The sequence below is a fragment of the Rhipicephalus microplus genome, chromosome 1 (genome assembly GCF_043290135.1).
Source record: "Rhipicephalus microplus isolate Deutch F79 chromosome 1, USDA_Rmic, whole genome shotgun sequence".
In the NCBI taxonomy this organism is placed as follows: domain Eukaryota; kingdom Metazoa; phylum Arthropoda; class Arachnida; order Ixodida; family Ixodidae; genus Rhipicephalus; species Rhipicephalus microplus.
The window spans coordinates 51,213,519-51,238,621 of NC_134700.1; the positions used below are offsets into that span (position 1 = coordinate 51,213,519).

Sequence of the window (25,103 nt, forward strand, 5' to 3'; positions counted from 1 at the left end):
AACCACTTCTAATTACTTAGCGTAAGCTGGCTGTGTGACGGTGTTAGTTATGCATGAATCTAGGCTATTTTACGTATGAACAACGCACGGAAAAGAAGGAAGCCAGAAGATATCAATATTGCAAAAGAGCTCCTTTACTTTGTATGAATAAATAAGGTTGGCAATGCGTGATTGATGAAAGATAATATATTTTAAAACATCTAGTTTTAGTTTGTATTTTATCTGATGGAAAAAATTTAGACGCGCTTTTTTTTGCTCTAATGGCTAAATTTGAAATCCGTGACTTTGTTTGTAGAAAAGTAGGTGAGTTACGTATCCGGTTTTCTTATTATTAAATGTAATTGCGTTTGTTGATATGTCTTCCAATTTACATGTATGACATTTAGTGTGACATACAACGTTAGCATATTTAACAGCAGATCTAATAAATGTCATATGTACCAGATGTTTCAGTTATTAGGCGTCAACCGCAGACACCTTTAAATAAAAAAAAGTTTTCTAGCGCTTTTGAAGTGAAATTGCTAATGTGCGATGTCCAGTTAAGGTTTGATGTTATTGTTACGCCGAGGTTCTTGTGCGATGACACTATAGTTACGAGGCGACCATAACGTTTGTATGGAAAGAGTGACTCGCACGTTTTCCGTGTTACTGTCATGCAGACTGCTTTTTTTAGGGTCAGTCGCCATGCACCACACCATTTGGTTATTTTTGTGAGTGTGTCATTGAGCAGAGCGCGATCTTATTTATTGTGTATTTATTTGTACAGTAGTCTACCAAAAGTTTAGTTTTGCAATCTTACTTGATATGATATCGATAAAAATCAAGAATGACAGCGGGCTCATTACGGAGCCCAGTGGAACACACGAAGTCGCAGGCGCAGGAGCACAAGAGATGTTCTCGATAATCACAAACTGTGATTGATTGCACAGGAGGCTATGTATTCATATAGTGAGGGATCCATTGCGCATGACAGCGCTAAATATTGCAATTAGTTTGGCATGAAACACGCAGTCAAACACTTGATTGAAATCGAATATTAGTAGATATGTATGCTACCGGTTGTAAACATCTAAAGCGCGATTGTGGATGACTTCTGTTAGCTGAGTGACTGTCAATAGGCATCTTATAAAACCATGCGTGAAATCTAGTAGAATTTTTTCTTCCAAATATTTGACAAAATGCTTGAGTATAATACGTTTAAAAAATTTTCATGATGCTGGTAAGTGAAAACGGTGTCCAGCTTGTTGTACATTAGTGTCTCCTGACTAATTAATCGTCAGAATTTTAGCGACGTTGCAATATTCGAGTAGGTTTGACGTGGAAAGTGACTTGCGGAAAAGAAGATTTGGATATTTACTATTGCATTCCACGTATCTCTTTAAAAATTATTTCCAATACTATGCGGATCATTCGTTTTCTTGAGATCTAGCGCGAGTAGTTGAATGAATATTCTGGAGTGGCTTATTGTCAATGATTAAGTGAAAGGCAGTTATGTAGATGGAAATATGAAAGTGTCTCATGTTTACTGAACACTGCATTATAGTGCTGGTTAAATTTATCAGCGAGTGCCAATTCTTCCGCTGGTGCGCGATGTGGTTTTGCTATGGGGTGTTCGCGAAAATAGTTTCAAAACCGACTAGCGTAGTTATTGGCAAAGTTGAGCAAGGTTTCAGGGAAGTCTTTGTGCTTTGCTAAGTCTTTCATTTCAGATTGTCGATCGTACAAAATAGTTCAGATGTTATTTTGTGCGAATGACATGAATAATACAAAGCATGATCAAAAAAAATCTCTTCGGCGATTTTTTTGCGTTTTTATATATGGATTGACGCATGAATTGCGAGATATGTGTTTAAATTAAAGGGAGCGCTCACTGACATGACAAGAACTATCGTTGGTAATTTCATAAAAGTCTTCTTATTGATGTTCTAAGAAGGTAAATAGAGCTGAATCATCTGCGTTTTGAAGTTAGGGTATGAAAACCTCACCAGATTTGTGGGTAACAGTGCAACTGAGGCGTAGGTGGCATTTTGGAATATCGTGATCGGATATACCATCCACGATATCAAAGTTGAGGGAATCATGGGAAAGTATCAGGGAGTATCAGGGAGTATCAATGAGTATCAGGGAGAGAACGAACGTTAGCACTACTTCATTGTATTTGTATGGGAGAAGTTATAACTTGACCTTGATGACGGCCTAAATGGAGCATAGGAGCAATTTGATAACTGTGAAGTGTGGTGCATGGTGTTCCAGTCAATATTAAGCAAATTCAAGTCTCCCATAGGAATAACAAGATTGCTATCATAATTCTGTATAGTTCGTTGATCGATGAATATGTGAGGTTTAACGTCCAATAACCACCATATGATTATGAGAGACGATTAGTGGAGGGCTCCAGAAATTTCGATCACCCCGTGTCCTTCAACGTGCAGCCAAATCTGAGCACAGGGACCTAGAGCATTTTGATCTCCCTCGAAAATGCAGCCGCCACAGATGGGAATTGATGCCGAGACCTAGGAGTCAGTAGCCGAGTACCTTATTCACTAGACCACCACGGAGGGCCTTTGCATATTTCATGGACAGCAACGACACTTTCGTGGCCACACACAAGGCCTATACAAAAATAGCTAGTAAGTTTTGAAATTTAGCTGCACATAATCTTACAGAACACAGCCTCAGCATCTAAAAGTTGGACATCAATTTGAACATATTCAGGAAATCTATGCCTAATAAATAAAAGGTCGATTTTTTTCGCATAACTGAGTAGTTAAGGTGTCTTCTTTTGTGGTTGTATTGTCGTATATTCGTTGGTCGCACACAGCGTGTTATAATGTATATACAATTTATAGTTCGTATACAGCCGTGTGAAATGAACGTTTTAAAGACGACTAACCACAAGAGTTACACACACTTATCACATAACAACAGAACTAACCCCAATGGTCATGTATTTGTTGTAACTTATGCTGATTTCCTGAGAACCTGTAACCAATATTCACGTGTAGTTCATGCACACTTCTATGGCTCCATTAACTAGAAAATTCATGAGGCGCACCTAATAACACCTATCTCCAATTAAGTATGCAAGTATCTCAAATGACTTTTACTATAGACAGCTGGAAGAGGAAGATGGACTCTTGGGATAAAAAAACACCTATACAGAAATTGTTTGCTGGAGCTACAACCCATGTTTACAGATTTTTTCTGTGACAATAGGCGTCACACTGGTGTACACACAGAAAAAATCTTACCAATAAATCAAGAAACAGCGAATGACCAATTTGCATTAAAGTCAATCTTACGACGAAAAGTAGCAATGGGCGCTGTTTTCGCCTGCTGCAATGTTTTATATACATATTTAAGTATAACTTCCTTAAGGTATAAATCATTAGGCATCAATTACGTGGAGATGTTGAGGTTACTATTTTCTCTTTCTTGAGAATCACCACATTTGACAGTGATGGCTGCAAAGCCTACCCAGTGGAGCTTTTGTGCATATCTTGTTTTATGCTTCCTCTACCGTGTCTCATTTATTTCCGGCTGCAAGTACCTCACTCACGTTTCTCAAATGTCCAAGATTCATCAAAACAGTTGAGTAGTACCCAGAAGCAAGACGCGAGAGAGGGTCCTTTACCACGAAATTGTTTTATGCCAGGGTCCACCAGGGCTCTACGTACTTTCATTACTGAAGTGATGTTGACAAGTATACAAGAAAAATTACAAAGAAAAAACCAGAAGGCGGGCATATGTCGCGCTGCATCAAACCAGCAGCCTCTCGATTTGCAGCACGCGGTGCTAACCACTGTGGCACGGAGCCAACGTTGTCTGGTATGCTAATTGCAAGCGATACATATACACCACAAACCGTTTGGCATTCCACGGAGCCTGAAGATTTGAGCGTGTTTTTGTTATAAATGGCAAGATGGCGCGACAGCCTCACATTGAGTGTGCTCTAAGGGTCATCGTCTCCACGAAGCGCCACCTCCAAAAAGCGTTGTTTCTTCTGCGTTAACTCTTACCAGACTCATATTTCCGGAAAGGGCGAAGGTAACTTCGTATGCTGCCAGAACCACGTTTATGAAGGAGCACGCTGCTGACGCACGACACAGCAAGAATTGTTATAGTTCTTTGCGTTTGTACTGTGCAACTTGCGCGTTCGTTTCGCGCCTTTTTCTTTCTATTTGAACAACGCGCGCTTCAAGTGTTGATGTGTGACAGTTGTGAGTTTTCGCTCGTCCTATGTGTGGTAATTTAGAGCGTGTTTTCTGCTTGAGGTGTGTCTGCAAGTTTCGAGCTGCCTTCCGTTCTCAACCTGACTTTTCTTATTGGTGCAGTTACTGAAAGATTGCTCAATAAACGCTTAGCCACTGTTCTAAAGACACTTTGAACATTCGTGTTATACGGATCCCTATGTAAGGCATGAGCCCCGTTTTTCTGGAAAATTATTGGCGATTGTTTCAGCGTGTATATGGCTGCAGTATTTTCAGCTTGTAGGGCTATTGTACAGTAAAAATAAAAAAAATGCAGACGTATTTACAGGCCTTGGATTAAGGTGGAAGATATTGTAATTCATGCACTCTTGTCCTCGTTTACCGTTGTGATTTCCTCTGTAACAACAACGTTCTAGTAAAAAGTGTTGCCGCGTAGACTGCAGCGACTGTTGCCCCGCGTACAAGGAACACTATAGCACACTGTTGTCATAGCGCAGTGAGGTATCGCAACGATTGGAGAAGGGTTTTGAATGTAATATTCTAGGCAGCATGTCGACATTAGGCTGGTCTTAGCCCAGCGTCGAAACATTCGGCAGCATTATTGGCCCCATGTCAGTGATTCAATATTGCGCTACTTTCAACCACCTTGGTCCCATGTCGGCTACCTGGCGTTGGGTCAATGAGGGCTAGCTGGCGTTGCTCCGATGATAGTAGTCGGCGTTGGCGCAATGAGTGATATCCGGCGTTCGGCTGATCAGGGCTCACCCGCGTCGAGCAAATAGGGGCTTCTAGGCTATAAACCAATAAGGGCTTGCCGGTGTTCTGCCGATGACAGCTAGCCAGCATCAGACCGAGACGAACCTGCCGTTATTCAGCCGATCACGGAAAGCCATTATTAATCCCATTTAAACTGGCGCACGCTGGCGTTTTGTTCACCTCGCGGACGTCGGGGGCCACTGGTGTGACCCCTTACACCTTTTATTATGGTGGATTACCATGTTGTAAGTAGGGTATTACTGAAGCGTTGTTTTCTGAACGCAACATGTTTAGATGTGTACACCGGGAATAAGTGTTCGGTGCTTACAGAAACATAAATAAAATGGCTGACACATGCGCTATAGGGTGAAATGGCTGCGTGTCGTCTGTGTCTTCAGCACTAAAAACGCCTATGTACGGCCCTAAGGTATGCATCGACCACCACTGGCGTCGTACTTGGAAGATGTTCGTAATCACAGCGATTACTCCAGTTGGGTGTTAGCGCACATTCAGACCATTGGAAGTCCGAAAACAAAGTACTATGCTTTCCAACACAGATAAAAAATGGAAGACGTGCTGTATTATCTACGCATGCAATAAATGAGGAAGTATCAACGAAGTATCAATTTCATCACAACAATTTTGTTCGCACATATAACCACCCACTTGCAGTTCCAAAATTAGGGTGCCATAAGCAAGCACCTAAACAATTGTAGATACCATAACCATCATATAAAACAATACTACAGCCACCGCATTCCTCAAAATAAGCACGAAAACATGATCGAGAATGAATTCAGAGGAAGAGTTACAATCTATTGAGTGTTACTTACGACACACTCAGAATAAACATTTAAAATGTAGAACAAGAAATTTGAATGAGGATTAACAAAGAATATGTTGGCTGTACTAGCGTTTTACGCATGATTTCGGGCTTTTGAGCAAGGACGCTGGCAAATCACGAAAAAGTAGGAGTAATGTAAGCTACAGGAGCGTTAAAGCCGGATTAAGGATGAACCCGCACAAAAAGAGATTGTTTGATGGCCCGACAAAAAAAGCGAGATTAAGAGCGGAAAGTTGACTGTATGATCACTTTCCGCAGACTATAAGCGTGGAATAATCGCTAACAGGGGAGCCAAAACATCCCGCATGTTTATTGGGTTCACCGAAAAAAAGCGTTGGGTTGGTTTGCAAACAATAGGCAATCGCAAAACATGCCTGAGAAATAAATCAACGGGAACCTTTAAGCGGAAATCACAAGTACTCCCCGATAACTTATGAGCCAGGAAGAAATGTAAACAACTGCACTTGAGCTGAACAACATTGTGAGCGGTACCACAGAATTAATATATTCTCTATCTAAACAGAGTAGACACACATAGACGCATTGCCTATCTCAAAATGATAAACCGACTTGAAGAAACCTTGTGTGAAAACTCATCACGTGCGTCCGTTAGATTGCTAAGAATACAAGCGATTAAAAAATGTAAGCGCTAAATTGTAAGCTAATATACAAAACGATGTCATCAACGATAAGCGTGCCATAAATAGAAAAAAGCTGACTATACAGACGTAACAACGGTCAACACGTAGCCATATATGAGGCGAGTGAGTCCGTTATGGAAGTATTGGGTCACTGACTGCTAGCTGCGGTGATCTCTGCTGAAACCAGTGTCGGAATCTTGCCGCATATTCGTCTCGTATACGATGTTGACTTGCCCCTACACAAGTCCACACACCGGCACTTTTTGAAGAATTGAGCTGACCGTAGAAAATGAACCTGCTCCAGCAACAAACATTAGTACCCCATGACCCATCGGGCTGGCTGGCCTTTCTTACTTGGTCAAGCAATTTCCGCCACATTGAAGCTGGACAAGGGAGGTTTGTTGGGAGAATGGAGGTATGGGTCAAAAAATACAGAATCAACTTACTAGAAGCACACATGCGGAGCCGCGACTAACATCTGAGTGTATGGTTATACATTCAGATGTTATACAAGCACATAGAAATCAATTGTTGAACGAGATGTTTGAAATGACGGCGACGAGAATAAACCACAAATTGGCAAGTACGTGATAAACACATGCTTGTTAGCTTGTCAGAGATTATGGGGGGGGGGGGGCTCGTTACTTTGAAATCTCTCTAACGAAAAGAAAATACAAGTTCAAAGTTCATCCCATTGTTTTTTCGCCATACCAAGTTTTCTCAAGTAATGAACCAATAAGCTCAAGAACACGCCTTGCCGACCTTTTACTACTTTCGCGGGAACAATTGCTACATCACTGAACTAAATGCACTTCCTACGCTTAACCAAAACGAGCACGTGTGTCAATACGTGGACGCACAAAGATATGCAACTGTCGAAGTAGTTTATAAGACCTCGCTCTAAACTATGTTGTCAAATTTCACCTCGATGTGAGGAAAGTTTGGAAACATTAGCACCATACATTAAGCAGCTAAGTGGGTGTAATGAATATAGTTCTATAAATGAGATCTCAGGGCTGCTTGGCGCACGGAATTGGTAATCACTTCAAACTTTTCGAATAAAAGTCTTCGTGCGAAAATGATTGGGTGAATGCTGATGCAGAATATATTAGCGATGTTGACCGACTAATGGCAATAGCCTTTACCAAAGGGGCAAACATTGATGTTGACCTATAGAAAAATGATATGTATTATGAAATGTCAATGCTGTAGTAAAATTTACAAGTGGTGCTCATGTAATACAAGTCCATGATACTATTGAAGGCATTATGATAGCAGAAACTAAGAAGAGAATGTAAAACATGCAGCCGGCTATACTTCGTGCCCAGAATCACATGTTTGGCATTAGCACGACACAATAAATGCAATTCTGTAGTTCGCGAGTACACAGATTCATGTAGCTGCTTTCTGCAGCTTAAACGCGACGAGCATTGAAGTGGCTAATGTTACTTCTCATCTGTATACAGTGTATTTTACAGTGCTCTATTGCTATATTGTACAAAACTCATCAACAAATCTAGGCATAATTATGATGACGAGTAGTATTGTTCATGAGCTTGTTGGGTTTGTCTTCCCAAAACTATCTTACGAAGATCACCGACGACGTATAGTGGAGGGCTTGTGCAACCTGCAACCTGGCCTTGTGCAACCTACACCTAAATCTAAGTACACATGTCTCCTTTACTCTTCCATCGTAAATGTGGTCGCCGCTGGCGTAACTTGATACTATGATCTGCAGATCAGCATAGAAGCACCATTTCTGCAATTTCACCATGATAGGTGAGAAAGCTACTATGATGCGCGCACGCGTAAAGGAAGGACGAGGAAGAAGACGACGAAGCTTGTGCTGCATGTATAAGTAGCTTTGTCTGCATTTATCGTTATTTTTGTTTATATTACCGCACAGCACTGCTCAAGACGTCAGAAGACTCGAAAAGGTACCTGCCGTGTTGGTGACCGACGGGTACTGCGCTGATAGCCGCGTCACTAGAAAAACCGAAACAAGCATCAGTAAGAGCGCTGCCTTGACCTCCCAAGATGTGACACCAGGTCAGAAGCACCAGCTGGTTTGCGCAAGCATACCTGACTGCAAGCGACAACACAGCGCTGAATTGGAGGACGAATCAACTGTCATCGGGGACCACAACGGGGCGAACCTCACATATCTATACATAGACGACGGTGGTTTCTGTCTTGTGCGACATCGCATAGACAGGACGGTGGGCATTCCGGTAATAATTGCTTCAACATCTGAAGGAGCTAGCTTGAGGCAAGTGAACCCTATTGACCTATACTCTGAAATTCAAACGATTCTCGGTGGAGCCCCAGTTAAGAGCCTCTTCACAGCACAGGGAGCCCTGCTCTTGGATATAGAGATGGAACACCAAGCTAATATGCTTCTAGAGATCAACACTATCTGCGGCCTTGCCATATCTGCTCGTGTAACACACAGCTACATAAAAAATACATGCATTATAAAAAGAGTCCAAAGACGGTACTCGGACAAAGCTGCTTACCTACCTGAGACCTCAGGGAGTATACTATGCAAGAAGAATCACACTACGGGTCCAAACCTCATCCTCTGAGTGGGACTGAAGGCGCACTGACTCTGTAGTTCTCCCATTCACTCCCATTTGGAACGCCCAGAGAAGATCAACCTTGGCTTCATGAGACACGAGCTTGTAGACTACGTGGAGACGCCGCGACGCTATTTTAAATGTCAGCGTTTTGGACTTGTTGCCAAGCACTGTCGTGGGGAACAGAGGTGTAAGCGCTGCGGGGGCCGCATGACTTTAAGACGTGTACAAGTAAAGAAAAACTTCTGTGTGCAAACTGTGGCGGTGACCATTCAGCTAGCTACAGCTGATGTCCAGCACGAACAGCTGTGCAGCGAAGAAATAAGACGTTTGTACTCGGCCCGAAGACTATTAACGAACCATCGCTCACAAAGAAGACGTCCAGTGCACCACAACGTGGTGGTTTGGCACTGTGTACACAGGAAATTTTCCGCGCCTAAATCCGACAAGAGCTGGTACTGAGTCAACGCAAGTACTCAACGCTAGTGAGAAATGTATCACGAAAGAGTCCACCAAGCGCACCTATGCTGATGCACAGGGCCCACCTCAAATACCACCTGGAAGCAAACAGCAAGAAAACCTCGAGCACGTTATTCGCGCTCTGTTCACCGCGCTGCGTTCACACGCTGCTAAGATGACGAAGAGTTCATCGATGGACATGTTGGAAGCAGTCCTGGCGCTAGAGTCAGTGTTACTTTGCTCTGCTTCCACATACACACAGTAAAATAGTGACAATGCCTCGCCCACTTGGTCTATTCCGTCCTTCAAAAGTGCCCTTGATAATGCAATGCAACTGCGGCGGTCTTCTAAAACGTCTGTGCGAACTCAACTTTTTCTTACGCGACATTCTAATACCGATTCCAGCCCTCTCAGAAGCCGGTCTCCGGAATGCAAGGAGGCTCCCAGGGTACACCCGACACGGCAACCCGACCATAACGTCATTTGCAAATGGAAGCGCAACGATATACATAAGGCGAGAAATACCTCACGTCACCTTACCAGTGCAAGACCTTTGTTCCAACTCGCTGGAAGTCGCTGCTGAGCAAGTGTGCCAGGGAAACCGAAAATTGAGTGTGGTATTGGTGTACATAGGCCCACGACAGAAAGTCTTCATATAGGCTTTCCCAACGAACCTTTGCACTCAATGTCCCGCTCCTCGAATAATCTGTGGTAATTTTAACGCGCACCGTCCACTCTAGGGAGATAAGAGTGTAGATTTTCGAGGCAAGAAACTTCTAGCAGCTGCGGATGCTGCCTGCTTATGTGTGGCGAACGATGGCAAACCTACATTTTTGAGGTCACCAGATTCATGGAGTGCAATAGACCTTCTACTTCACTCCACGAACCTTCTGGTATCATCGACCACGGCTCCAGACAGATGGACAGCAACCATTTCCCCATCTACACCAATACCCTGGAATTTCGAACTGCTGGTCGACAATGCTGCAATGTAACACGCTGTGATGCCTATAGAGAAGCGTTGGACAAATCCACTGGTCAGCTGTTCGCAGATATGTTGCAAAGCAAGCGAGTGGCAACTTGGTTACTGAAACTTCCCGACCATTTTCCTGCTCCTGACTTGAAATTGAAGAACCTCTGCGCAGCACGAAGGCGAGTGGAGCGGAAACTAATGGCAACAAAAGGAAATCCGTCTGCGAAAACCGAATATAACAGGATAAACGCTGTGATCCGTCGCCATACAAAAAAAACAATTAAGACGAATTCAATGAGCCACTTTCTGTGAGAGTTGATCAACGTTTACGCCCTTTTTTTATTTATTTATTTATTTATACAAGTACCTCACGGGTTCCACGAGGGAACATTGCGTGAGGGGGGGGTACATTTTGATTTTCAAAGAGCGATGAAAATATATACATATGCAAAAGTCTGGCTGCGTAAAAATAGAAAAGATACGAAAGAAGCAGCAAACAATAACATTATATAATTCGGAACGATAATACGCAAGTATGCAATACAAAATTGTGAAATATTTTTCTATAAAAGCCAAAAAGCACTTGGCTGCGCAGAAAAGATACAGATGAAAGAAAATAGCAAACAATAACGTTATACAATTCCAAACGATACTACATAACTATATAATACAAGAAGCGTTACAGTGTTAGAGGCAACCGCGTTAAGAATCAGAAACTAGCAGGAGTACAATAGGTAAGGCGCACACAACTAGAGTTCAAGAGGCAGTTTTTCAAGCAAGCCTCTAAAGATCTCGGTTTCTTTCACGTTTGCTATACTTTCAGGAAGATTGTTCCAGAGTACAATGGCACGTGGTAATGAAGATGAATTATAGGCGTTAGTGTGCCCGTATAGACGCTGAAAACTGAGGTTATGCTGCAAACGACGGGAATATCGATGAGGTTTGAGAAGTGGCAAGGAAAAACTGTGCTTGCTGTTGATGATTCTGTGCAACAGACATAAAAGAGAAATGTTTCTGCGGGAGGCGAGAGAGGAAAGAGAGAGCGACTGCTTGATTTTAGTTACACTAGAATGCCTGCTGTAGTTACCGGTGATAAAGCGAGCAGCGCGGTTTTGAACCGATTCCAGGCTTCGGGATAGATAATCTTGGTCAGGTGACCATATAGAAGAAGCGTATTCGAGTTTAGGGCGCACGAGTGTTTGGTAAGCGAGCTTTCGTGTGGTAGGAGGTGCATCACGAAGGTTGCGTTTTAGGTAACCAAGCGTTCGTGACGCGTCAGCAGTAATCTTGTTGATATGACTGGCCCAAGAAAGGTTCGATGCCAGATGGATGCCTAGATACTTATAAGATGAAGTAGGTCTTAGAGGGCTACCATCAAGGAAATACTGAAATGTTGAGAGTGAGCGCTTTCGAGTGAAGGTCATTTGATTGCACTTATCAACGTTTAATGACATTTGCCAATCAGAGCACCATGTGGTTACACGATCAAGGTCTTGCTGCAGAGCTGTATGATCTGATGGTGAAGTGATTTTGCGATAGATTATGCAGTCGTCCGCGAAGAGGCGAATTGATGACGTGATATCTGAGGGAAGATCATTGATAAAAATTAAAAATAACAAAGGGCCAATAACGCTCCCCTGAGGGACACCAGATGTCACCTCCGAGAGAGGGGAAGACATGTTATCAATTACAGTACACTGTTTGCGAAAACACAGGAAGTTCCTAATCCAAGAGACTGTAAGTGAATCTAAGTTCAGAGATGATACTTTAGCTATTAAACGACAATGTGCAACGCGGTCGAATGCCTTAGAAAAGTCGATGAATATGCTGTCTGTTGGTAAATTTTCATCCATATTGTTAAAGATCTCATGCGTGAATTCGATAAGCTGTGTATCACAAGAAAGTCCTTTGCGGAAGCCGTGCTGATTTTTAAAAAAGTATTGGTTTTGTTCTAAGTGTGATGCAACATGTGAAGAAATAATGTGCTCAAGTAGCTTACATGGGATGCTCGTTAAGGATATGGGACGATAATTACTTGGCAGGCATTTGTCCCCGGATTTGAAGACCGGAATGACCTTAGCGATTTTCCAGTCATATGGAATCTCGCCAGTTTGTAACGATTGCTGAAAGATGTGACCGAGAATGGTACTAGACGGAACAACGGTATGCTTTAAGATTTTAGAGTTTATGCCGTCGACACCTGAACATGTGGACGTCTTGAGATTTGTAATTAGGGAAGAGATACCTGCAGGATTAATCTCTATAGGATCCATAAAACGATACTGAAATGTAGGTGGCAGAGGCATGTTAGTGTAATTTTCTTTCGTAAAAACTGAAGTGAAGTAATTATTAAACACCACTGGGCAAGATTCAGGAGAGACCGTAACACCGGCGCTGTTCAAAATCGTGATACGAGTGTTAGAGCGTGTGGGGGCGATTGATTTCCAGAATTTCTTAGGGTCGTTTTTTAAAAGTGACTGTAGGTCATGTGAAAAGAACTTGTGTTTCGCCTGACGCACAGCATGACAATAAACCTTATCAGAATCACGATGCTTCGCCCATGCTACCGAAGATTGCAATAACTTTGCCTTACTGAAAAGGCGCTTCTTTTTATTTCGAAGGGTGCGAAGTGTACGGGTAAACCATGGTTTAGATGTATTTACGCGAATTGTCAAGCGAGGGATATGTTCATGCACCAGGCTCAACAATTTTTCTTTATAAAGGCACCAATTTTCGTTGACTGAGCGGTTGAAGAAAGAGGCCATAAATGAGTGAGAGAAGTCAACTAAACTCTGATTTATGGATTGATAATCACCTCTTTTATAATCAAGTATTGGCCTTGGAGAGACATAGGCTTGGATGCAGGTAAGCTAATAGATACCTGAATGAGACGGTGGTCACTGAGACCATCTAGATATAAGGTTGATGTAGCTTTTTCAGGAGCTGACGATAGAAGCAGGTCAAGAATGTTGTGTTGGCGCGTGGGTTGGTCAATTAATTGAACAAAAGAGAAGTCAAGGGTTAGATCGAGGAACTCTCTGGAATTGCGTGAGAGGGAAGTTAGATTGGACCAGTCAATTTCAGGGTAGTTGAAATCGCCCAAGAGGAAAACGTCAGCTTTAGGAAACTTAGAGCGCAAATTTGTCAAGTTGTCGTGCAAATCTGTAACAAAACTTTCCGAGCAATCTGGCGGCCTGTAACATACTCCGAAAATTGTTTTGGATGCATGTGATGAGGAGCACACCCAAACAATTTCCAACCGTGACGGAATGTCAATCACAAAAGATGTGATATGACTTTTTATGGCAATAAGTACCCCCCCACCAGCTCTACCTATCCTATCTTTTCTGAAAATATGGAAATCAGGTGAGTCAAGCAAAACTTCACTATCTGAGATATTAGGGTTTAGCCAAGTTTCCGTAAGCAGCAAGATATCGCAGTTGCTGTTTTCAAGATAAGAGCACAACTCAGTACGCTTTGAAATAATACTGCGTATGTTGGTGTATGATAAAGTGAAGTTCTTGTACTGAATGGGATCAGCATGTGGCAGGAAATTGTTTGCAAGTGTGTGCGTAGCCGACCTACGCGCGAGCTATTGCGATGCAGGTGTTATTTTGTCATTGATTGCGTCGTACACGTAAGTAACGTTATCGATTCGCAGTTTATCAACTGAAAGCTTGAAAGGCACGTTTTTAGCTTTTCCAAATTCTAACAACTTTTTCCTAGCAAACCGTGTTTGCGGAGCAAAATCCTCACGGATGGCAAGGAGCGTGCCCTTCAGTTTGTGGCCCATTTCCATGATGCTGTGCTTGTCTTTAAAGAAAGCGAACTTTGTGATGATCGGTCTGCACTTATCAGAGTTGTATCTTCCAAGCCTGTGGGCTCTTTCAACTTGCGAGGATTGAAGTGTTATGCCCAGGTGCTGCGAACATAATTGAATAACTTTCTGTTCGGATGAGAACCAGGACTCAGACGGTTCGTCAGGTAGGCCAAAGAAAAGCAGGTTAGAACGTCGTAACCTGTTCTCGGCATCTTCACATCGCGATTCAATAGCCTTTATTTTTTCGCCTATGTTGACGCCGGAAGTTTGTGACAAGGAAGTCGATGAACCATCATTTTGCTTTAAAGCCATAACGTCCACCTCCACGGCATGCATCCGGGAGGATATCTGCTTTAGTTCGTCATCAACAGATGTCTGCCAAAGTTTCAGGGCGCGCAGATCATTCAGTATTTCTTCTTGTCTGGAATCTATCCTCTGGACAGTGGCCAGGACGGTAGTTAGAACTTCGTTTGTGTTAGGACCGGGATTAGATTCAACGTCACCGGATAGCAATAAAAGCAGGCTATTGGTATACATGCGAAACCAATTCTTACAGCGTTCAAACATAAGGAACAGTTCACTTGGGCACGACACCATAAGAAAGCAACGATTGCTGCTGCGGGGACAGCAAGAGCGGTCTAAATAACTAACCTGTAAGAGCAGACAGGGTAAGCGCTCCATTCCGGAACCGGTGTCGTGCCCCAAGCAAGCCTCTCCGGGAAAATGCTTATATGCTTGTGCAACCTGCAACCTGGCCTTGTGCAACCTACACCTAAATCTAAGTACACATGTCTCCTTTACTCTTCCATCGTAAAGGAGACATGTGTCGTGTGCTCAGATTTGACAAGGATATGGGCAGTAATAGTCGTTCTGGGAAGATGCGCTAACACAGGCCATTCGAAGCACTCACTTTGAAACAAGGAAAAGATTTGCCAACGTTTGCAGAAGATTTCGAAGACGTGTACACATCTGGCAGATCAGCAGGAGCAGCGTCTTCTCTGTCACCCCAACTTTTCACATGATGGATACGCCATTCACCTTTCGAGAGCTGGATACGGCACTTAGCAACCTAAGAAGACGCTTTGCCATGGGTCCCAATTTGATCCGCAATCAAATGCAGACAAATCTGCCAAATGAGCGAAAATTGGCCCTTTTGTACATAATTAATCATGTCTTGAGCACGGGAGAGATCCTAGTTGTTTGGAAGACAGCATGCCTGTGCCAGTCCTGAAGTTCGAAAAAGATCCTGCGAGCCTCGTATCATATCGACCGGTATCTTTACATCACGCGTGTCTAAGTTGATGGAAAGATTAATATGTACAAGTTTAACTTTGTACATTGAACAAGGAAAACGATGGCCATCGTGTGTGACGAGATTTCGCCCACGATTGAGGGCCCAGGACAGTGTTTTGGACCTATTAAGCCACATCCAGCACCACCACGTCAGCGGACTCTCGACACTCCAAGGCATATGGACGTTGCCAAGGCATATGATTGTGCACTAAAGGCAGGCATCGTGAACGGGCTCCAAGCCATGGTTGTGTCGGGGAATGCTTTTCGGTTCGTACATGAATTTCTCAAAGACCACTGTGTCCAGGTTAAGCTTGGAAATGTAACGGGTGAAGAGAGACGCGTTTCCATCGGCGTCCCACACGGAAGTGTTCTATACCCTTTCTTTTCAACGCTGCCAAGGCCAACCTTCCTGAAACTCTGCACTTAGCTTTAAAAGCAGTTAAAATATCCATCTATGCCGATGACATCTGCAATTCGATTTCTGGGTACCAGCACAAACGTTTGACCCGGATAGCACATAGTGCTATTCCAATCATTTGCGTCACTTATTGACCCTTGGCCTATCTTTATGAGCAGAAAAATTGGCCTTCATGCTCTTCCCGGGAGCGAGACGGAAGTCAACACGTCTGTCGCTGAATATTCGAGGCCACTCAATTTGTTGTGCAACAAGTGTCCGTTTCCTGGGCATTACCATCGACAACAACCTATTAGCGACGTGCGGTTGATGGTATAGTCACTGCATCAGTGCAAAGGGGGGTCAACGCTCTTCGTCGCATGGCAGGGGTACGTTGGGGCTGCAATCTTATGTCCATGCTGAAATTGAATGCTGCGCTTAATACAAGCCGCCTTATTTATCAGCTGCCTCTGATATCACCATCACCGAGCTAGTTCGAACGCCTAGAGGCAGTGCACAGAAAGGGTCTTCGCTTGGCGATAGGAGTTACTCAGGCGGCTTCAAACACGAAGGTCACCAATGAAGCCGAGTCTATTCCGCTCCGCCATTTGGCGTCTCAGGTCTTATTGACACAGCTGTCAAGACTGGACGAGACCTTCGCAGGCACGCCCTACTGAAACATTCCGTAAGATGCGGAGACCTCACATACGGAATTATTGGAATATGAAAGACGTATGATGCGGGCTCCGCATAAGACGTATGATGCGGGCTCCGCATAAGACGTATGATGCGGACTCCGCATTTTATGGAAAGGCGTATCATGCGGAAATTACTGAAATGTGTGCATGTTGCGTCTGAATCTAGTGCAAAGCAATATAATGTGTAAATTGAATAGACGTCCACATCTTGAGTACATGCAATACTGTGTACAAATCACAATATTTCTTAAATGTGCATGATGAGGGATTGAATCATCGGCATATTACTAATTGTTGTGATGCAGAAGCACAATTATCTTCAAATAAAATACATTACAAAACTACTAAATTAACATGCTAGCGATCATAAATGGTGGTTACATTGCAACACATTAATGCAGTGTTCTATGCAAGACTTAAAGAACTTATAAAGTTATTATTATCAATAGAGAAGCATTAATATACACATCAGCCCTGCTACAATCAATATGTTTTTTTATTTGTCTGTATGCTCCAGCTGTGAATAGTGACATTGCAGTTTGATCGTACACAAATGAGGTGACTGCACCGCAATTTCACGAGCTCCACCTAAGCCACAGGATGGTGGCACAATGTAACAGCAATTTTAGAACGAAATGTTTAAACATAAATAATAATCATAGCACTGTGAAAGTGTGGTGCTGTGTTTATCTCATGAATGCCTTGTGGAGATCGGCGAAATGCTGCTTGAGGCTCCGGCACCACTGTAAATTTCGAAGGTCACTGCGATAGAACTTATGTGTCCTTCATAGGCACCTGGAAATGAAAATAATTGGCACAAATAATGTCAGAGACACATGTTAGCACAATAGTTTACATGCACAAGAAATATAACACACAGAATGAAACTGAAATTTAAGACACAAAATCCTTCATGTTATGCATATGTGAATAATAGAAGGAATGAGTGTATAAATTAGTTCTGCCACATCAAAAAAACACAGCATGCTTATCACAGTGAAAATAACTAGGTTGTCACGATTTTCAATGGTAGAGATAATTGATTATTATGTCCTTATGAAATTATGATTTAAACGCTTCCTGCACAGTAAAACTTTAGGAACTGCAAGTGAAAGCTCTCTGTGTTCATTTAATAGTGTGTGCATGTACATCTGCTGCCTTTATACTGTACAGTTTGTGCACAAAATTGGCATCTTGAACAATTTTGAGAGTTAAACCTAAGCAACTTATGAAGGTTAAAATCACCATGAAAGCAAGCAGGACCAGGCAGGTGCCATTAAAAATCTGTGCAAGCCAGATAACTATAACCGAACTGCACACATATAGGGGAGCAAGAGTAACAGTAATTCGGCTGCTGACCCGCATGTCGCGGTATCAAACCCCGGCTCCATTTCCGATGGAGGCAGAAATGCTGTAGGCACGTGTGCTCAGATTTGGGTGTACGTTAAAGAACCCCAAGTGGTCGAAGTTTCCAGTGCCCTCTACTACGGCGTCTCTCATAATCATATAGTGGTTTTCGGACGTGAAACACCACATATAAATCAAGAATAACAGAAATAAACTGCCAACAGAAAAGTTGGGTGCATGTGCTATCTGTAAGTGCTTACACCTTACTACTTACAGCATGCTCATTCCATTTTAAATACCGATATTGAAAATAACTCCTCTATTAGGAATGTAAAAGGTAAGGTAGAACTGAACGACACTACAAAAAGTGACTCTATTATGACATCACGTTTTCTTATAACAAAATTGACTAAGACTCTCAAATATCATTATGCAAGGAAAAAATCTTCAAGAGAACAATCAAGTTTGAAGTCATAATTATTTATATGTCTCCTATGACTATAACCAAGAAATCGACCTCAACATGGCTAATGTTAGTTTTTAAGGCCTATGTTCACTAGACAATGAACTATACCACAAAAAGCACAGCGTTCAGGCAAAGCACCACACAAAAAAAAAGAAAGCAGTCTTTTTGTTATTACCTACAATGCCTTTAAAATGGTATTTTTACCTCTACTTTCCGCTTTTTATCTAAGTAACTGGTGTGAAACAAGTTAGCTGAAAATGCACTGTGCCTCCAAAACCTGTTGGTTGAATCTGAATTTTTAAAAAATGGTGAAGCTTGCACTAAAATAGGCTCCACAAGCCTTGGAACAGTGAGACTACATGACTCTTAGGACTACTTTGGTTACTTGTATTTTGTTTCTGGGCCTAAGCATAAAGACAAGGGCTTAACTGAATTGCTGCTAACAAACAAATGCTTTCGAAATTGCCCGAGCGTCAAAGGATGCTCAGCCATTTGTTGTTTTTTGCACTGGGCTATTCTACACCAAACATACAAACCATGCTGCCTGGCGACCATCACAGATGTATAGTTTAAAAATGATGGTAATTTACTCTTCTGAAAATAGTTATTTGCAGAAATGTTTTGAAGAGAAAAGTGTAGTGGTCACGTGGGTACCTTCAGAATTTCGCAGAATGTCGTGCGGGTGTTATTTGTGAGAAAAATTTCAAAGTACCGCTTTTTCTCGCCACATCAAATTTGATCTACATATTAAGTAAAGATGCTTCTTAAAGTATTTGAAGTCAAGTAACATTAGTGCAATTTTTCTGCTACATAGGCTTTGAAGAATTCCGCCAAACTGTTTATCGTTTGCATTTCTTGTATGGCAATACTGCATTTTGTATGAATATTTGAGCCACAAATACTCACTGCACAGAAGTTCTATTTTACGAAAAAAAATAATGTTAGGTCCAGATTACAAATATCACTATATAATCGTTTTTGTCCACATTGAGATGCAATTTGAGCTGTGTGTTTGTCTAATTGAAAAAACTTTTATATGTAAGTTGAAAGCAAATAAACAGTTCTTGTTACATGGCAAGTGTTATCATTACAAATTTTGTTTAAATGAGGAAAATGATTTTTGAAGTCTCCCATTGAGAGCCATGGGGAACTTCGGAACGGAAGCTGTCGTACATCAAATGCAGAAAACAGCCATCATAAGAAAACTTCAAAAATTCATTTCTACTTTAAGACAAAGTGTAATCATATAACTTGCCATATAAAGAGAACTGCTTCCCTGCTTTTGATGTGGCGAAAAACTTGCACTAATATTACTGAGCTTCATGCACTACACACAAGCACCTTTACTTAATACCAAGACCGAATTTGGTGTAGAAGAGGCAGTATTTTTGAAACACTTTACTTTTTACAAACAACACCCAGACGACATCCTGGGAAGTCCAGAAGGCACCAACGTGGCCTAATATTTTGTTCTCTGCGATATACTTTAGCATTTTGCTGTTTTCAGAAAAATACAGTAAACGAGCACAATATTTTTTTTTCAAAACACATTTAGGACGGTTGGCAAAATGGCTGAGATGTTTGATGCGTAATTGCCTCACTGCCAGCATTTATTCTTCCGAAGCTCAAGCTATCACCTCTCTGTTACTGCCTCCCTCACATACAATGCCTGCATAGGAAAGAAAAAGAAAGGCAGATCCGACAAAGTTCACAAGGCAAGATATTTTCATGTTCGATAAATTCATTACCATAAACACCAGCAAAATAACATTCATTTTGAGTAGTCCAAGTCACAAGCTATATACCAGCATACTAAGAGCCAAGCACAAACTTTTCAATTGAACATGTGTGGTGATAGACAGGAAGCACTTATTGCAAGACTGATCAGTCTGTAATTAACTAAATGAAGTACAATGCACTGTTCAATCCAACACCACATAGGCATCTTTGCTATAGCAAAGCCATGTGTCATTGATTCATGCACTAGATGGGACAATGCAAATGTAACAACAAAGGTGAAAAAATAAAACAAGGGAAAAAAAGAAAAAAGGGGGGATGCAAAGTAGGAGCAGTGTAGCACTACTTTTACTTTGCATTCCCTTTTCTTTCTTCTTTTTTCTTCTTTTCTATCATTTATCTTTTTTTTGCTTCCCTTACCCCCAACCTCCAACAGGAGAACACTTTGTATCAGCGCAACCTAACTTGAAAAGAAGCAAGGGCTGCACTCTTCTGTGTTATAGGTTTTTTTTTTCAGACAGACATTTCCAACAGGCACACACGCCTATACCAATAGATGATGTCATTACTGACCCCATTTAAACTAACACGCCAAGGATGACAAGGTGACTTCTAAAAATAGGTCCTCCTATCGCAACATCGGCCAGCCTGTCTGAAGCACTTCTACTGTTCACCCTGATTACCCCACTAGATGTTTCCATCTGTCGACTCACATCTTCATTTTGGATAACACTAAGACGAGCTTACATTGATGAATACGCACGAAAGTTTAGTGATGTATCATGTATCAGATTAAGCATCTCTGTTAAAAAATTATTGATAGCTTGCTTCCAGGCTTTTTATACTGTAGCCCGAAACTTCGTAATGTCTTCTATGCACATGAACCAGATTGACAACGTAATGCACAACATGCTTAAGAATACTGCGAGGAACAAGATAACGACAAAACGACCAGCCACCCAAAATTTTCGCTGTACATGTTTATAAAATGTTCATGTACCCCAAACGAGGTGCTTATGATACAAGCCGAAAAAAGCTACAAGTAGGGCCTTGGAGTCTTCTGGAAGTAGACGTGTTGCATTTTTTCTGTAGAGGGCTTTACACCCATAAGTGAGGAACAAAACTCCTGTATAATGAAGAATGTTGACAGCTATCAGTTATAGAAAAACCTAATGCAGCTAATGTTCCCCGACACATCTGTACATTCAGAGAGGTGACGTAGCTTCTGTGATTCTGGCAGTAACTCCAACAGGACCAGTGCAAAAATTGGCACTACTTGGCTAGACAAATGTCCAAACATGCCTGCCCGACTCCCTCTAGCCATCCTGGCTGAATCTGACACATGATTTCTTAACTGCTGGCTGGACAAAAACAAAACCACTGAAGCACTCACAATACACAGCGTGAAGTTCCTCTGGAGTGGTCAACTTCGTCTTCTGCGATGAAAGAGCAGCACAGTGTACTGATAAGGCACTCCTTGCAATGGTTTTCAATGCCACACAGTGACCTTGCTGTTTCTGTCGAAGAGAGCTTCGGGAGCTTGGAGGGTGCTTGCTCTTTTTTGGGGGCTGCTGCCGCTCCTCGTTTTCTGCTCAAGGTCAACCTGCATAAAGTTGTAGACGAGGCTTTAAGAGTTGTATATAATGATATACAAATTTTCGCTGAACACACATTTCCTCGTGGCACACTGAGGAATTTCTTATAAAACTTAAGGCCTCGCATATGCAAACATTTACAATCGATCCGAAGATGCACTCGACTCTAAAGAAGCAAGTTTGTTATGTAGTGTATATAAAGAAAGGTCATTCAGCACAACCACAACTACAGTTGCACACGAAAACGACATTTTACACGATCCTGTTTATTTACATGGTCCATTTTATTTTATTTACACGGTCCATTTTACACGGTCCTGTTTTACACGATCTGGTCTGCATGAACTCTTGAACCGGGCACCATATAGATTGAAAGACACACACAAACTTTGAGACAAACCTAGTTTCCCGTGGAGCATCCTCTTGCACTATAACAACACATCTCAATCTAGTAAGTTGGTCAGAACGAGGTGAAAACAGCTCGCACTTGAAAAGCACGGGCAGAAGGAATGACGCCTGCACCCTGTGCTTTCTGTACATTCTCGTTAAGGGTGCAGTTTTCACCTTATCCTTATGCAATTTCGCATTTATAACATTGTTCACTGTATAATCTTTGTGGCGTTAAAGTGTGTGATACCGTCATGTGTATCCCATGTAATTTATAAAAATAGAATACAAGATAGCTTGATTCAAAAATAACAAATTGCATCTAGCACCATGTCCTGTAGCCATTCTTCAGCAAGTGGCAGAATGATTTATTCTTCAAAACATATCTTTCTTGTAACCACTACAAGAGCTAACTCGTACACTGGCACATTCTGTTTGCCTCTTCAGATTATAAGGTACCTTTTTTACACCAGAAAATCTTCAAGAAGAATAGAAGTGTTGTAATTGTGAAGAAAGAAAAGTAGAAGGAAAAAAAGATATTGATTGATTTGTGGGGTTTAACGTCCCAAAACCACCATATGATTATGAGAGACGCCGTAGTGGAGGGCTCCGGAAATTTTGACCACCTGGGGTTCTTTAACGTGCACCCAAACTGAGTACACGGGCCTACAACATTTCCGCCTCCATCGGAAATGCAGCCGCCACAGCCGGGATTCGAGCCCACGACCTGCGGGTCAGCAGCCGAGTACCTTAGCCACTAGACCACCTTGGCGGGGCAGGAAAAAAAAGATAACCTGCCCTGTACAGGGACCGAGCCTGCGAACTTCGAATAACATGTCCGATGCTTTATCAACTGAGCTACCATGGCGGCTATCGCTCTTCCATTTTGTACGGTATATATGTGCATTTATACATGGAAGAGTCAGTCAGCGCTGCCTGTTACCATTAAGGCGAGTGTGGGACACCTTTTTTTTGCCTACTGGCAATTACATTATGATTGCAATTACGTTACGATTACTTCCAATATCCCTATACTTCGTTGGCAGCATTATGCATCTGTCCGTTCTCAGAAAATCTGCTAGTCACAGGAGGAGGCAATAGTTCGCCCTCCCACCTAAATGCATGTACTTGAATACATGCACAACTGATCAAAAAAAAAAAACAAGTCACACACCGCTAAGATTACTGAGATTCACTGTTTCAGATTCATGAGTAAAGGAAAGAACTATAAATTTAAGGGTTTGTTGTCTTTGTTGAACACATTATAATGAGAACTAGCAGACAATGATGCCAAACAAACTATAGGTGGTGTTATCAAAAATAACTTTAACAAAATTGTGAAAAGAAAAGTGAACGAAAACGTAACTTGGCGGCAAGTTACTAATGGGTTGACATTTTTTGACAATTGAATTGACATTACTTTTTATAACATCCCTATATTTTCCTGAGTAATGTTGTCGGGTAATTCTCATTATTAGAGTGGTGAGTAGGCTGACAAAGAAAGTATATGGCATTGATACTTCTTTTGAACACCTAAAAGTTTGAGGAACTTAAAAGAGTGGAAGCTACTTTGAGTAGACCCGAATATTTAGTTGGAGCGAAAAAAAACGTACACACATTTTTACCAGGCTTTTTAACCTATTTTGAGACATAAAAGTGTATGCTGCCAGTAATGTTAAGTACCATTACTTTTGTCACACTATGCACTGTAGCAGGTGTAGTTAGAGTGGTAATAGTGAAGGATTAATCAAGCACACACTAAAATTTTTTACATCCTTAAGGGTGCAGAAAGGATGTTTTCAAGATTTACACCCTCTTTGAATGAATGTAACACCCTTTTCTTTGCTGGTACACCCTCAGAGAAGGGTGTAACGGGAAAAGGGTGTTATTATGCCGTTCGTGAGGGTGTTGAAGAACAGAAGGGTGTACACCTATAATTGTTGGAATAAAAATTGTTCCGTTTAACGTCCCAAAGTTGTCATATAATCATTAGAGACGCTGTACCGAAGGGCTCCGAAAATTTAAACCACCTGGGGTTACTTAAGGTGCACCTAAGTCTAACTACACAGGTCTCGCACTCTTTCTCGTCCATTAAAAATGTGGCCGCCGTGAACTGCCGGGATTCAATCCTGCGACTTGCGGGTCAACAGTTCAGCACCATAAGCACCAGACCACCGGCGCGGGAGTGCACGTGCAAGAATCGAGCTGCATCCATGTTTGCAAATCAAATACCACGCATAGCGCAAGGAATGCATGCCTTTCCTAAGATAACAAAGAATGTCGCAGGGATGAAAAAAGTCAAGGAAATGATTGAGGCATTGACAAATTTTACAGAACACTAAGAATAATTGAGAAAATGTAAAAGAGACTAACTTCTTCTCGCACTGTATGATTCGACATGCTTTGCCGCTTTATATCGTCCACATTATGTGTGAATAAATGAATGGGCTACTGTCACGATCTACGGACAGCACATATTCATGTGTAGAAGCAATTGAGAAAAAAAAAGCTTGAATTTATTACAAAAAACCCTTGCTCGGTCAAAAGCCGTTCGAGTGCAAGTTGTTTTCACAAGATTATCGAAGACGAGACGTGGTTGGTCCAAAAAGAAAACAATGCACTACCTTCTGCAACCATGCGGGAGCACGGGAAGTGGTTTTTTAGGTGAAGAAATAAAGGTCAGAGAATGGCACGGTCAGTGCACGCAGCGCCTTTGCGAAGCGAAGGGGAGAAGGGTACGAGAGGAGGAAGAGACACGCCTCTCGCCCCCCCCCTACACACACACACACACACACACACACACACACACACACACATATATATATATATATATATATATATATATATATATATATATATATATATATATATATATATATATATATATTGTGGGACACTGCGACCCA

At 41.9% G+C, this 25,103-nt stretch overlaps 2 protein-coding genes across 4 annotated transcripts in view; one reads left to right on the plus strand and one right to left on the minus strand.

Moving 5' to 3' along the window:
- LOC142766515 (uncharacterized) overlaps positions 1–22,894 on the minus strand; it is a 204,486-nt gene extending 181,592 nt beyond the window's left edge. Inside the window, exons 1-2 of one of the 2 annotated variants that reach the window (XR_012884592.1) lie at positions 21,609–22,894; positions 14,576–17,460 (exon numbers count right to left, since the gene is read on the minus strand). The gene's annotated coding sequence lies outside the window, so the exon portion shown is untranslated. Of the gene's footprint in view, positions 1–14,575; positions 17,461–21,608 lie in introns of those variants that run through there. The other variant, XR_012884593.1, reaches the window with a different exon arrangement.
- The window catches only part of LOC142766267 (uncharacterized), a 77,509-nt gene that overhangs the window by 17,235 nt on the left and 35,171 nt on the right, over positions 1–25,103 (plus strand). The gene's annotated exons all lie outside the window — the stretch shown is intronic.